The sequence below is a fragment of the Hyperolius riggenbachi genome, chromosome 3, assembly GCF_040937935.1.
Source record: "Hyperolius riggenbachi isolate aHypRig1 chromosome 3, aHypRig1.pri, whole genome shotgun sequence".
NCBI classification, from domain to species: domain Eukaryota; kingdom Metazoa; phylum Chordata; class Amphibia; order Anura; family Hyperoliidae; genus Hyperolius; species Hyperolius riggenbachi.
In genome coordinates, this window is record NC_090648.1 from 5,671,452 (window position 1) to 5,686,965 (window position 15,514).

The 15,514-nt window shown below is 48.2% G+C and overlaps 1 protein-coding gene across 1 annotated transcript in view; it reads left to right on the top strand.

Moving 5' to 3' along the window:
• LOC137562463 (C-reactive protein-like) overlaps positions 1-15,514 on the top strand; it is a 66,301-nt gene that overhangs the window by 22,978 nt on the left and 27,809 nt on the right. The window lies entirely within an intron of this gene.

The window sequence follows — 15,514 nt, forward strand, 5'->3', positions numbered from 1 at the left end:
GAGCCCCGGCCGACTGGGGCTTCGCACCCTGAGCTATACCAGCCCGCATGGTCCATGGTATGGGGGGGCTTCGGGGGGGAGGGGCGGCCAAGCCTTCCCCTCCTCCCCGGAGCCCTTGTCCAATCCATGGACAAGGGGCTCTTCCCCGCCTCCCTTGCCCCAGGTGGAGGCGGGGGCGACGACTCCCTGGGGGGGGGGTCATGGTGTCATCTGGGAGTCCCCTTTAAGAAGGGGACCCCCAGATGCCCACCCCCCTCCCAGGAGAAATGAGTATAGGGGTGCAGGAGTACCCCTTACCCATTTCCATAAAGGGTTAAATGAAATAAAAACACAACCACGAGAAAAGTCCTTTAATGTTCTAAATTAACCAGAAATACTTACTGTGGTGATATATTGGGGTGCTGATGATGTTAGGAATAAAGGAATATATTCTTTCATTTTTCTGCCTGTGTTCCGTGTAAGTCTGCCAGAAGGGAGCTGTTACCTTGAGTTGCTTGGGGCCAGGAAATGGGTGATTGTCTTGACCATGAGGTGCTTTGAGTCTGTATGCAGTTCCTCTGAGAGTGCTAATGGGATTATCTGCCTGGCTGTTTGAACTCAGGAGATGGCCCATTGTCTCAATACACTAAGCCAGAGGACCAGTGTCTGGAGACTAACACAGGAACCTCTGAAATGTACATGACAGGCTATTAGAAATGGGTGAAGTCCTTTTGATACCATTTTTTACCTGTGGAAATTGAATATCTCTGGAAGCAGGGGGCTGGGACATTAGCATACAGTTCCTCTGGACAGCCAGAAAACAGGTAATTAGGAAACACTTAATCAGACAGTTGCTTTGAAGCAGATCACACAGGACATCCTGCTGCAATGTGAAAGCCTTAATCAATTGTCACCTGTAACCTGGGGAGATTGGAGGTTAACAAAGTCTTTTGTTGTATAGGACACTGTTCACATGTGGATGTCAGATCTCTGGGAAATCAAATTATGTCTGAGGATGTTATTAAATCTAGCTTCCCCCCGTCCACACAGGCTTACAGCCTCCAGGCGTATTTCATAGTATAAAACCGCAGCTAGGATAGCCACAACTTGTAGTTCTTGGAGGTAGCTCACACGGCTAGAACTAACCTGGTTCCTGACCAGAAGTGCGTACCGCCCGCAACAACACCAGATCGATACGCTGGTACGTTTATTTCCCGTTTATTTTGGTAAGCAAAATCGCTTTGTGTGTTATCTTTGTACATTTTATCTTGTAACTATTTTTACTTTGTTTTTTTTGTAATCTTTTTGTATATATTCAGTTCTGCACTGTTTTATGTTTTTTCTGAAATATTAAATTATTATTTAATAAGTTTGACTTCTGCCGTACTAAACTAACACTCATAGCCTAGAAGAGACTGAAGTGTAACCGTGTATAAGTTCATGCCTAATTGTACGCTTGAGCAACACTACCGTAGGAAATTGTAATTGCATTGTGTGTGGGGGCGTTTGTCATACGTTGGCCTAAGCGCGCAGCTGACCCAACGTACGAACAACGCCAGTGCGAGTAGCTAACAGTATCGTTCGGAACGACTGTTAGTGGGTCTTTGCTTCACGACAGTGTAAGATTGCAACTGTGTGTGTGTGTGGGTGCGTGGCGTTCCCGTATTTGGCCTAAGCGCAAAGCTGACCCAAATACGAAAACGCGGAGTGCGCGCTGAGGACTCGACAGCCGAGTGGAAGTGTCTAGCAACGCTAGTGGTGGCAGTGAGAGGTGTTTTGAGGGGTTCCAGCCTTGTTTGTAGCTTAAATAAGGCTGTTCCCCGCTTAATCTGGTCAAACCCGCAGTCGGGAACCGTATACGCAGGCGTGCCGCGGGCCGGTTCTTGACATAATTGGTGGCAGCGGTGGGATCGTTTAGTAAATTAGTACGCAGTTTAGCTCGCTATTCTGAGTACTAAAGGCTGGAAGCTTGCTAGAAGCAACTAGCCTACAGAAGTCTACTCAGTGCAGAATCTATATACTTTTTTTTTTGTTCAAAGATACACACTTGGTGTTTGCTTTCCCTCCCCCCCTTTTTTTTTTCTTTTTATTTTGTGCAACACGATGGCTCAGAAAGCATCCAGCTATGCAAGGCAAAACAAAGAGATACTACTCAACCTGTGTGAGCACAAAGGCATCGAGACGGTGAGCGGCCAGACTAAGGAGCAGTTAGTTCGTGCGCTCGAGGAGCATGATGAGGCAGAACGAGCCCGTGCTTCAACGTCAGCAGATGCAGCTCACGACACGCCAGAGGAGGAATCGCTCCCGCCACAGGATGCGAGTGGAGACGATGTCCTGGATGATCCACCTAACACGGAGATGACATCTCTGGAAGCCGACCTACAGCTACTAGGTTCGGCTGAGCCCGAACTGCGCCTAAAGCTGATTCTGGAACATCGGCAAGCAGAGAGGGAACAAGCTGCCCAGCGACTCCAGGCCGAGAGGGACAGACTCCGGGCAGAGGAGGGAAGAGCTGAACGGCAACACCAGCTGGAGCTGGCTAAACTTCAGCAGCAGAACCGGTCTGCTGGACCCGCAGAACGCGAAGGTGAGCGAGTCCACAGAATCCCCCTGGATAAGTTCCCCGCTATGGACAAGGACTCTGACATAGACACTTTCCTACAGGGGTTTGAAAGGACTTGTCGGCAGTATGGGGTGCCCCGTGAGCAGTGGGCAAGATACCTCACACCAGGGCTGAGAGGCAAGGCCCTGGAGGCGTTTGTGAGTCTCCCCCAGGAGGAAGAAACAGACTTTGAGGCAATTAAGAAAGCCATCATTGCGCGATACCACCTCACGCCAGAGGTGTATCGCAAACGTTTCAGGACAGTGCAGCGAGGTCCTAATGACAGTTACCTGGATCATGCTTGCAACCTGCGCACTGCCTTCCAGCAGTGGGTAAAAGGACTGGCTGTTGAAACCTTTGATGCCCTGCAGGAACTGATAATAAAAGACCAGTTCCTCCACACTTGCCCTGTTGAGGTCCGGCAGTTTGTACGGGACCGAGAGCCAAAGACCGTGGATGAGGCCGCGAAAGTTGCTGATGCCTACACGTCCAATCGAGCATCTGATTTTCGGAGGACTACGGCGCCCAGCTGGAAGGGAGAAAAGCCTGCGAGACCTTCTCCTCTGAGCACCTAGCGAAGCCAGGTCCCGCAGCCGCCTGGAGGTAGAACAGCCACCGTTGACACTCGGAGATGTTTTGCCTGTAACAAACCGGGTCACATCAGTGCTACATGCCCAGAAAAGAAGAAGGAAGCCCCAAACTCTGGCGGGGCCCGGAATGCGTTGTGTGCCACCAGGAATGCAGGTAGCTATGCAGAGAATCTGCAACCTGTCACGGTTGGGGATACGGTTACCACCGGTCTAAGAGACACTGGAGCAGAGGTGACTCTAGTGCACCCCCAGCTTGTGAACCCTGAGGAGTACATTCCTGGCAAGACTATGGCTGTCAAAGGAGTTGGGGGTGTCACCCCCGCCATACCCACCGCCTTGGTCCACCTGGATTGGGGGGCCGGCAGCGGAATGAAAGAAGTGGGGGTAACGGATGCCATCCCCACAAACGTTTTGTTGGGTACTGACCTGGGACGGTTAGTGGCCCGGTATGAGCCTACTCCACACCCCATGGGGCCTGCACCCCCAGCAGAAGTTCAGGACTCTTGCAAGGTACTGTGTGATAATGCTGTGCAAGCGGGGAGTGCTGGTGAGGCCCCAGGGGCTACGGACTGTGTACTAGGAGCCAGCCCTAGTGAGTCTCCAGTACCCAGGCCTGGAGGAGGACATGTTGTTACCATTAATCCAGATAAAGTTGATGTAATATGTGATGTGTTGCATATTGACATGTGTACAGTGAACGCTCCGTCAGCTGCAGTGGGGACCCGCAGTGCTCACCGGGCTGCAGCAGACAAATTGTCCACTGAAGGGGCTGATGTCACTAAGTCGGGCTCTTCCACTTCAGAGCCTGGCTCTGAGAACCCAGAGGCCTCTCAGTTTGCCACCTCCCTGGTGCCTGTGGCCGACAGCGCTGAGTTCTCCGAGGCTGTGCGACTTGATAGCAGCCTGGAAGAGCTCAGGAGTCTGGCGGACAGGGCACCGGTGGAGGGCGACAGAGTGAGGGTGTACTGGGAACACGGCAGACTGTACAGAGAGGTTATTCCCTCTGAGCCGTCTGAAGTGGAGGAGGCCGACCGGCAGTTGATTGTTCCTCACAGGTACAGGGAGCAGCTATTGAGAATAGCACATGAGGTGCCCCTGGCTGGTCACTTGGGGATCCGCAAGACCAAATCCCGGCTTGCCCACAATTTTTATTGGCCCCACATGGGGACAGATATTGCTGATTTTTGCCGGTCTTGTGTCGCCTGTCAGCGGGTCGGCAAAGCAGGTGACACCGACAAAGCCCCACTGAGGCCCTTACCCATAATAGAGGAGCCCTTCCAAAGGGTTGCTGTTGACATAATTGGGCCTCTAGCGGTACCCAGCAGCACAGGGAAACGTTTCATTCTTACGGTGGTAGATTATGCCACTCGCTACCCTGAAGCTGTAGCCCTGAGCTCCATACGGGCAGACAAGGTTGCGGACGCATTGGTGCGCATTTTCTCACGGGTCGGTTTTCCCCGCGAAATGCTCACCGATCACGGCCCGCAATTCATGTCGCGCCTAATGGAATGCCTCTGTAAGCAGATGCAGGTAGAACACATCATGGCCAGCCCTTACCACCCCCAGACAAATGGGTTATGTGAGCGGTTTAATGGTACTCTAAAACAGATGCTAAGGGTGTTTGTTGAATCGCAAGGGAGAGACTGGGAGCGATACCTGCCCCACTTACTGTTTGCTTATCGTGAGGTGCCCCAGGCATCCACCGGGTTCTCGCCCTTTGAGCTATTATATGGGAGGAGGGTACGCGGACCCCTCGATCTCATTCGAGAGGTCTGGGAGGGGCAGGATATGGGCCCCGGGGTCTCCATAGTGGAATACGTTCTGAAGTTCCGGGAAAAGATGGACACCCTGGTGGGGTTAGTGCGAGAGAATCTGACTCAAGCCCAGGCCACCCAGAAGCAGTGGTATGACCACGGGGCTAGGGAGAGAGTTTATGAGGTAGGTCGCAAGGTATGGGTCCTAAACCCGATGTGACAGAATAAGCTGCAGGCCGCTTGGGATGGGCCCTATACCATACATAGGAAGATTAGTGATGTGACCTATGTGGTCGCGCTGGATGACCGAGGTAAGCAGCTGAAAACATACCATGTAAATATGTTAAAGGAACATCATGCTAGAACCGCTTGCGCTCTCCCTGTCTGCAGTTTGCTACCGGACGGTGAAGCAGAGGCCCTGGTTGACATCCTGGCATCCACCCAGGAAACCGACTCTGTTACCGAGGTGCAGATCAATCCGGAGTTGACAGCAGAGCAGCAGGCTGGGCTATCTGATGTGCTGACCCTTTACCGTGGTACCTTTACAGCCCGCCCTGGTCTGACCAGCCTGGCTGTACACCATGTTGACACCGGAAATAACAAGCCGGTTAGACAGTCAGCCTATAGAGTCTCCCCTGAGGTTCAGGCCCACATCAGCAAGGAGATTGAGGAAATGCTGTCACTAGGGGTGATCCAACGGTCGCACAGCGCATGGGCATCACCTGTAGTGCTAGTACCCAAACGGGACCAGACCACTCGGTTCTGTGTAGATTATCGAAAACTAAATTTGATAACTGCATCAGATGCTTACCCAATGCCGAGGGTCGACGAATTGTTAGATAAGCTAGCTGGCGCGCAATATCTAACAATCGTGGATTTGAGTCGGGGATACTGGCAGGTCCCTCTAACAGCTGAGGCACGGGAGAGGTCTGCCTTTATCACCCCCTCAGGTCTGTTTGAGTTTAATGTGATGCCTTTTGGGATGAAAAACGCCCCAGCCACCTTCCAAAGGGTTGTAAATGGTCTCCTGGAAGGTTTGGAACACTGCGCTGTCGCCTACCTAGATGACATCGCCGTGTTTAGCGCCAACTGGAACGACCACTTAGCGCAGCTGTCACAGGTTTTGGGGCGCATCACTGCAGCAGGACTAACAGTCAAGCCTAGCAAGTGTCAGATAGGCATGAAACAGGTACAGTACCTGGGACATGTGGTGGGGGGGGGAGAGCTTCGTCCAGATACTGGGAAGGTAGATGCCATTGTGTCCTGGCCCACCCCCCACACGAAGAAGCAGATTCAGTCCTTCTTAGGGACTGCGGGGTACTATAGAAAGTTTGTCCCCAGCTACAGTGCCCTCGCCAAGCCCTTGACAGACCTCACAAAAAAGAAGCTGCCCAAGCAGATTCTCTGGACACCAGAATGTGAACAGTCATTCACAGCTCTGAAGAGGGCCCTAGCCAGCCCTCCCGTGTTGCAAGCGCCAGACTTCAGCCGACGGTTTGTAGTCCAGACGGACGCCTCAGCCTTTGGCCTAGGTGCTGTATTAAGCCAGGTAAACCAAACTGGGGAAGAACATCCGATTCTGTACTTAAGTCGGAAGCTGCTACCCCGGGAGGTAGCTTACGCCACCATAGAGAAGGAGTGCTTGGCAATTGTATGGGCCCTACAAAAGCTGCAGCACTATCTCTACGGTCGTGTATTCACCGTCGTAACCGACCACAACCCTCTTAGTTGGTTACATCGGGTTTCTGGGGACAATGGAAAACTGCTGAGATGGAGCTTAGTTCTCCAACAATATAGCTTCACCATTCAACATAGGAAGGGGAGCAATCATGGGAATGCTGATGGACTGTCCCGTCAAGCAGAACCAACAATGTAGGTGCTGGCAGGATAATCTGGGAAGATCATCTGCCTTGCCCCATTCTAAAGAGGGGAGTTGTGGTGATATATTGGGGTGCTGATGATGTTAGGAATAAAGAAATATATTCTTTCATTTTTCTGCCTGTGTTCCGTGTAAGTCTGCCAGAAGGGAGCTGTTACCTTGAGTTGCTTGGGGCCAGGAAATGGGTGATTGTCTTGACCATGAGGTGCTTTGAGTCTGTATGCAGTTCCTCTGAGAGTGCTAATGGGATTATCTGCCTGGCTGTTTGAACTCAGGAGATGGCCCATTGTCTCAATACACTAAGCCAGAGGACCAGTGTCTGGAGACTAACACAGGAACCTCTGAAATGTACATGACAGGCTATTAGAAATGGGTGAAGTCCTTTTGATACCATTTTTTACCTGTGGAAATTGAATATCTCTGGAAGCAGGGGGCTGGGACATTAGCATACAGTTCCTCTGGACAGCCAGAAAACAGGTAATTAGGAAACACTTAATCAGACAGTTGCTTTGAAGCAGATCACACAGGACATCCTGCTGCAATGTGAAAGCCTTAATCAATTGTCACCTGTAACCTGGGGAGATTGGAGGTTAACAAAGTCTTTTGTTGTATAGGACACTGTTCACATGTGGATGTCAGATCTCTGGGAAATCAAATTATGTCTGAGGATGTTATTAAATCTAGCTTCCCCCCGTCCACACAGGCTTACAGCCTCCAGGCGTATTTCATAGTATAAAACCGCAGCTAGGATAGCCACAACTTGTAGTTCTTGGAGGTAGCTCACACGGCTAGAACTAACCTGGTTCCTGACCAGAAGTGCGTACCGCCCGCAACAACACCAGATCGATACGCTGGTACGTTTATTTCCCGTTTATTTTGGTAAGCAAAATCGCTTTGTGTGTTATCTTTGTACATTTTATCTTGTAACTATTTTTACTTTGTTTTTTTTGTAATCTTTTTGTATATATTCAGTTCTGCACTGTTTTATGTTTTTTCTGAAATATTAAATTATTATTTAATAAGTTTGACTTCTGCCGTACTAAACTAACACTCATAGCCTAGAAGAGACTGAAGTGTAACCGTGTATAAGTTCATGCCTAATTGTACGCTTGAGCAACACTACCGTAGGAAATTGTAATTGCATTGTGTGTGGGGGCGTTTGTCATACGTTGGCCTAAGCGCGCAGCTGACCCAACGTACGAACAACGCCAGTGCGAGTAGCTAACAGTATCGTTCGGAACGACTGTTAGTGGGTCTTTGCTTCACGACAGTGTAAGATTGCAACTGTGTGTGTGTGTGGGTGCGTGGCGTTCCCGTATTTGGCCTAAGCGCAAAGCTGACCCAAATACGAAAACGCGGAGTGCGCGCTGAGGACTCGACAGCCGAGTGGAAGTGTCTAGCAACGCTAGTGGTGGCAGTGAGAGGTGTTTTGAGGGGTTCCAGCCTTGTTTGTAGCTTAAATAAGGCTGTTCCCCGCTTAATCTGGTCAAACCCGCAGTCGGGAACCGTATACGCAGGCGTGCCGCGGGCCGGTTCTTGACACTTACCTGTACCTTTAAGAAAAAAATCCCACGCCAATCAGGTCCCACGACAGTATCCTCTATCTTGCGATCTTCTGATACATGTTGATTGAAGATCTCCGCCGCCCCGACGCCACACACGCCGCCTCCGCCGCACTCACTGCTCTCAGCTATACTAAGTATAGCTGAGAGTTGCGTCTATGCGTCTATACAGACGCATTAGCGCTAGCTGCCGCTGCCCTCCCTGCCTCCCCCCACCTGTCACCCTCACCCATGCTGGCACCCAATGCACCCATGGGTGCCAGCATGGGTGAGGGTGACAGGTGGGGGGAGGCAGGGAGGGCAGCGGCAGCTAGCGCTAATGCGTCTATATAGATGCATAGACGCAACTCTTAGCTATACTAAGTATAGCTGAGAACAAAAAGCATCTTTACATTTTGGCTCCAAGGCTCCCCATTGGTTCCTTATCGACCAATGGGGATCCTCCTGATCCTCCTGATCCCCATTGGTCTGTTAAGGAACCAATGGGGACCATTGGAGCTAAAATGTAAAGATGCTTTTTGCTCTTAGCTATACTAAGTATAGCTAAGAGCAGTGAGTGCGGCGGAGGCGGCGTGTGTGGCGGCGGGGCGGCGGAGATCTTCAATCAAGATGTAACTGAAGGTCGCAAGATGGAGGATACTGTCGTGGGACCTAATTGACGTGGGATTTTTTTCTTAAAGGTACAGGTAAGTATTTCTGGTTAATTTAGAACATTAAAGGACTTTTCTCGTTGTTGTGTTTTTATTTCATTTAACCCTTTGTGGAAATGGGTAAGGGGTACAAAGTAGCCCTATACTCATTTCTCCTGGGAGGGGGGCAGGCATCTGGGTTCCCCTTCTTAAAGGGGACTCCCAGATGCCACCATGAACCCCCCCCAGGGAGTCGTCGCCCCCACCTCCTCCTGGGGCACCGGAGGTGGGGAAGAGCCCCTTGTCCATGGATTGGACAAGGGCTCCGGGGGGGAGGGGAAGGCTTGGCCGCCCCTCCCCCCCGAAGCCCCCCCATACCATGGACCATGCGGGCTGGTATAGCTCAGGATGCGAAGCCCCAGTCGGCCGGGGCTCCGCATTCTGGCCATCCCAGCCTGCATGGGAGACAAGGGGTTACAGAGGCTCGGGAGGGGGGACCCCACGTCATTTTTTTCAAAACTTTTCCCACACTCTGAACATAACCCAAAAATTTTAATTTAAAAAAAAAATAAATAAAATTTTTCAATTTTTTTTTTAAAATATTGTTTCCCAGTATCTTTTTAACATATCCTGCAAATTTGGTGTTGCTAGGATTTAAGGGGACTTTGCTATTAACTGCTAAAGTCGGCGGAAAAAGTTTCCACGGGAATGTCAGTACGCGATTTAAATAGTTACATTTCCTTTGAAGATTTAAAATCGATTTTCTCAAAAACTATAAGGTCTTTTTGAACAATTTTTTTTCTTCGTGTTCCCACTATTTTTCGTAACATTCCCTACACATTTTGGTGTTTCTGGCATTTAAAGGGGCTTTGCTATTAACCGCTAAAGTCGGCGGGCGTTTAATTTTCCCACGGTCAGAAGAAGAATATTCAAAATCGATTTTCTCAAAAACTATAAGGTCTTTTTGAAAAAAAAAAATTTCCTCTTGTTCACAATTTTCTTCTTAACATTCCCTGCAAATTTGGTGTTTTTAGCTTTTAAGGGGGCTTTGCTATTAAACATTAAAGCCGGCGGGCAGATATTTTCAAAAGCAAAGCAAGGGTTAAAACGAAAATTATCGTTTGGGAGCAATACAAATATAAACGATAAATATCGTTTTTAAAGCCGGCGCCGTTTTTTAGCTGTCAAAAACGAAAAATAACTAGCGATAGTGGTTCTCTATGGGGCGCCGTTTTTTAACTACGATAACTGGCGCCATTTTAAACGGACCCGCTCTGAGGACAGTCAGTGACATGACTATGTACTCTGTACAGTGCTGCAGAAGATGTCAGTGCTATATAAATACATAATAATAATATGGTAGGACATTAGGCTATGACTATGGTAGGATTAGATTGTGAGCTCCTCTGGGCACAGTCAGTGACATTGGCTATATACTCTGTAAAGTACTGCAGGAGATGTCAGTGCTATATAATTACATAATAATAATATGGTAGGACATTAGACTATGACTATGGTAGGATTACAATGTGAGCTACTCTGAGGACAGCCAGTGACATGACTATGTATTCCTTAAAGTGCTGCAGAAGATGTCAGTGCTATATAAATACATAATAATAATATGGTAGAACATTACACTATGACTATGGTAGGATTCAATTGTGAGCTCTTCTTAGGACAGTCAGTGACATGACTATGTATTCTTTAAAGTGCTGCAGAAGATATCAGTGCTATATAAATACATAATAATATTATGGTAGGACATTATGACTATGACTATGGTGGGATTAGACTGTGAGCTCCTCTGAGGACAGTCAGTGACATGACTATGTACTCTGTAATGTGCTGCAGAAGATGTCAGTGCTATATAAATACATAATCATAATATGGTAGAACATTAGACTATGACTACGGTAGGATTAGATTGTGAGCTCCTCTGAGGACAGTCAGTGACATGACTATGTACTCTGTAATGTGCGGCAGGAGATGTCCGTACTATATAAATACATAATCATAATATGGTAGAACATTAGACTATGACTACGGTAGGAATAGATTGTTTTTGTAATTTTTCTGATTGGGTCTGCATTCTTCTGTAAACTCCAGGACAAAATTCCGACTTGTGACGGCCCAGACTTCACACAAACAGTGGTTACAAACCTCTCTTCTGTTATGTGGGTTGAGTGAGTAGGAGCCAGCAGTGAGGTCTATCTGGCCTGGTCATAATACATAGTGCAGGCGAAACTTGAACAATTAGAATATTGTGCAAAAGTCAGTTTATTTCAGTAATTTCACTTAAAATGTGCTGCTATGACGTTGGAACCCTTTGTAGGTGATTTAGATAAATTAGCAGTTAGGGCTGGTGCACACCGGCGGTTTGAGGTTTTTAGCAAACCGCAAACGTGCCTCCTGCTGCACGTTTGCGGTTTTCAAAAAACCTCAAGCCGCCGGTGTGCACCATCCCATTGAAATACAATAGCCACGCAGACTAACAGGCGGATGCGGCCGGCGGATCGCATCCAAATCCGCTCGGTGTGCACTGCGCCTTTCAGGGCCGGTTTAAGCAACAATGGGGCCCCAGGGCAAAATAAACCTGGGGGCCCCCCCCAATAGATACCCCGGAACAAAAATCGGCATTAAGGGACCTTTTTTGCAGCTGGTATAGTCAGGGTGTGAAGCCCCAATCGGTCGGACCTCCACATTCTGGCTACCCCAGCCTGCATGGGGCACAAGGGGTTAAAAAGTTTTCAGGAGGGGAGACCCCACATAATAAAAAAAAAAATTCCTACACTCTAAACATACAAAAAAAAAAAAATTAGGAAAAAATGCCAGGGATCTTCATGCAGCCATATTGCGGCTGTATAGCGATCCCTGGCCAAAGCGCTGCGGCTGCGTATAGACCCCCTGGAAACCCCGTCAGGAAATTTATTGCGCTTTCGTTTGATACATGTAAAATTACACTACCGTTAGGTTTGCTACTAAAAGTGACATTTACCGCATTTAAAAGCATACTTTTTCCCTCAAAACTTTAAAATCGATTTTCTCAAAAACTATAAGGTCTTTTTGAAAAATTGTTTTTTCCTCTTATTCCCAATGATCTCCTTAACATATCCTGCAAATGTAGGGTTTCTAGCCTTTAAGGTGGATTTGCTATTAACCATTAAAGTCGGCAGGTTTTTTAAATGTGTATTTTTTTTCCTTTGAAACTTTAAAATCGATTTTCTCAAAAACTATAAGGCCGATTTGAAAATTTTTTTCCTCTTGTAGCCACTGGGGGCCCCTAAAAGCTCTGGGGCCCTGGGGCAATTGCCCCCTTTGCCTCTATGGTAGCGCCGGCCCTGGCGCCTTTGAGCTGAGAATTTTGAACCTTTTCATAATATTCTAATGAGCTGAGATTTCGATTTTGGGGATCTCATTAGCTGTAAGCCATATTAATCAACATTCTAACAAATAAAGGCTTGAAATATCTGGCTTTGCATATATAGTCTGTTTCATATATTAGTTCAACTGTTAATTGGAATTACTGAAATAAATGGACTTTTGCACGATAATCACATTTTCTGAGTTTCACCTGTAGATCGTTCTTAGGCTTATTTTGATAAACAATAATTCTGGACCTGCTGTAACCTATCAATTTGTCATGGCTGTCTGCAAAGCCAGTTAATGTAGCCTTCAGACTTAAAGTACTCATACATCTAGCAATTTTGGTGGCCAGTCGACCAAGAGACTGATCGAATCTGATCGTAGAGAGAGATTTTGGGTAACCTAAACCGCAGGCTGATTCCTGATCAATTTCAGCATGAAATCTTATGAGAATCGACCTGGTGATGCTACCTCATCACGCCCGGCCGCTGACCCCCTAATATTCCAAATGATATTGCTATATGATATAGCAGCCAAGTTGGTTTAATGGTGGATAAAAATAAAAAAAATCCACTTACCTGGGGCTTCCTCCAGCCCCTTGCAGCCATCCTCTGCCCTCGTTGCAGCTCTGCTCCCTGCCGGTGGCCCGGGGTCACCTCCAGTAGAAGAGGCCTAGTTGCGCTCCAGCGGCGGCTCACGTAGTCGTGCTGATGTCATCCGGACTGTACTGCGACTCTGTGAGCCGCACGCTAGAGCGCAGCAATGCTGACCTGGATGGTGACCTGGCGAGGTCGGCATCTGTCCCGGAGGCCACTGGAGCTGTGGCGAGGGCACAGGACGGCTGCCAGGGGCTGATGGAAGCCCCAGGTAAGTGGATTTTTTTTTATTTGTATGCATCTTGGACCTTCCCTTTAACTCTTATCTTGTTGGAGCTTCCATTTCCTGTATGACCGTCATTTTGTGTGGGCCTGGGCAGTGTGGTTGATTTGGAGAGAGGGCAGACTCTCCATCTCCAATGCAAAGGGGCGAGGGTTTGCATTCCCTCTGAAATCTACACATAATGACATGTAAATGTCGCACCCCCGCCAACAGCTGACATTCAGTAGCACACTTGAATGAGAAACCTGGCCCGTAGCCATTGTTAAGCTAAGATCAATGCAAACGCCTTATTGTCACCTGTAAACACCTTGACAGGGAACAGCCAACACATTTGAATGAGGCCACTTGGGTTGTCGGAGCTAGGAAATGTCGGGTGTCTGCCTATAATTACCAAGATGTAGTTCAATTAATTAAAATTTTCAATTTCCTTTGGAAATTGGTTTTGTTGCCTAGAGCTACATTCTGGGCTATAAAACAGATCCTAATATGAGGAATAGGTGTACTTCTCAGGAGCTAGCCACACGCTAGGGGTTACCTGACTTCTGGTCAGAACTGCGTGCTACCGCAAACAACGCTCCGACCTTTACGCTGGTAAAGTTCGATTTCTGTTTTATTTCCTTTGTATTTGATAGCAAATCATCTTGTGTGTGCCTTTGTACTATTTACTTTGTTTTTGTAAATATCTTTGTATATATTTCTTTCTGCACTGTTCTACTTTTTGGGAATATTAAATCTTTATTTAATAAGCTAGTCTTCTGAGTACTGAGCAGAGCTTTGCATCTCCTAGAGAGAGACTGCAGTGTAATTGTGTTACAAGTTCAGCGCCTGATTGTACGCTCGGATTGTGCATTGTTACCGTGTGGGATTGCATTGGGTGTGTGGTGTTCTCGTACTTTGTCCTAAAGCTCGTAGCTGACCGAAAATACGTAAAACACCAGTCTGAGTGTAAGGAGCTTGACGGCAGAGTAGTAATTGTCGAAGTGTCTAGCAGTATCATCCTGGGTGACTGCTGGTGGTGGCAGACTGTAATTGTCGAAGTGTCTAACAGTATCATCCTGGGTGACTGCTGGTGGTGGCAGAGTAGTAAATGTTGAAGTGTCTAGCAGTATCATCCTGGGTGACTGCTGGTGGTGGCAGAGTAGTAATTGTCGAAGTGTCTAGCAGTATCATCCTGGACGACTGCTGGTGGTGGCAGACTGTAATTGTCGAAGTGTCTAGCAGTATCATCCTGGGTGACTGCTGGTGGTGGCAGAGTAGTAATTGTCGAAGTGTCTAGCAGTATCATCCTGGACGACTGCTGGTGGTGGCAGAGTAGTAATTGTCGAAGTGTCTAGCAGTATCATCCTGGGTGACTGCTGGTGGTGGCAGAGTGTAATTGTCGAAGTGTCTAGCAGTATCATCCTGGACGACTGCTAGTGGTGGCAGAGTGTAATTGTCGAAGTGTCTAGCAGTATCATCCTGGGTGACTGCTGGTGGTGGCAGAGTAGTAATTGTTGAAGTGTCTAGCAGTATCATCCTGGGTGACTGCTGGTGGTGGCAGAGTAGTAATTGTCGAAGTGTCTAGCAGTATCATCCTGGACGACTGCTGGTGGTGGCAGACTGTAATTGTCGAAGTGTCTAGCAGTATCATCCTGGGTGACTGCTGGTGGTGGCAGAGTAGTAATTGTCGAAGTGTCTGGCAGTATCATCCTGGGTGACTGCTGGTGGTGGCAGAGTAGTAATTGTCTTAGTGTCTAGCAGTATCATCCTGGACGACTGCTGGTGGTGGCAGAGTGTAATTGTCGAAGTGTCTAGCAGTATCATCCTGGGTGACTGCTGGTGGTGGCAGAGTAGTAATTGTCGAAGTGTCTAGCAGTATCATCCTGGGTGACTGCTGGTGGTGGCAGAGTAGTAATTGTCAAAGTGTCTAGCAGTATCATCCTGGACGACTGCTGGTGGTGGCAGAGTAGTAATTGTCGAAGTGTCTAGCAGTATCATCCTGGACGACTGCTGGTGGTGGCAGAGTAGTAATTGTCGAAGTGTCTAGCAGTATCATCCTGGACGACTGCTGGTGGTGGCAGAGTGTAATTGTTGAAGTGTCTAGCAGTATCATCCTGGGTGACTGCTGGTGGTGGCAGAGTAGTAATTGTCGAAGTGTCTACCAGTATCATCCTGGGTGACTGCTGGTGGTGGCAGAGTAGTAATTGTCGAAGTGTCTAGCAGTATCATACTGTTACGATTCATACTGTATCATCTCCTGCCTGCTGGTGGTGGTATTGAGTTGGACTGCCCTGGACT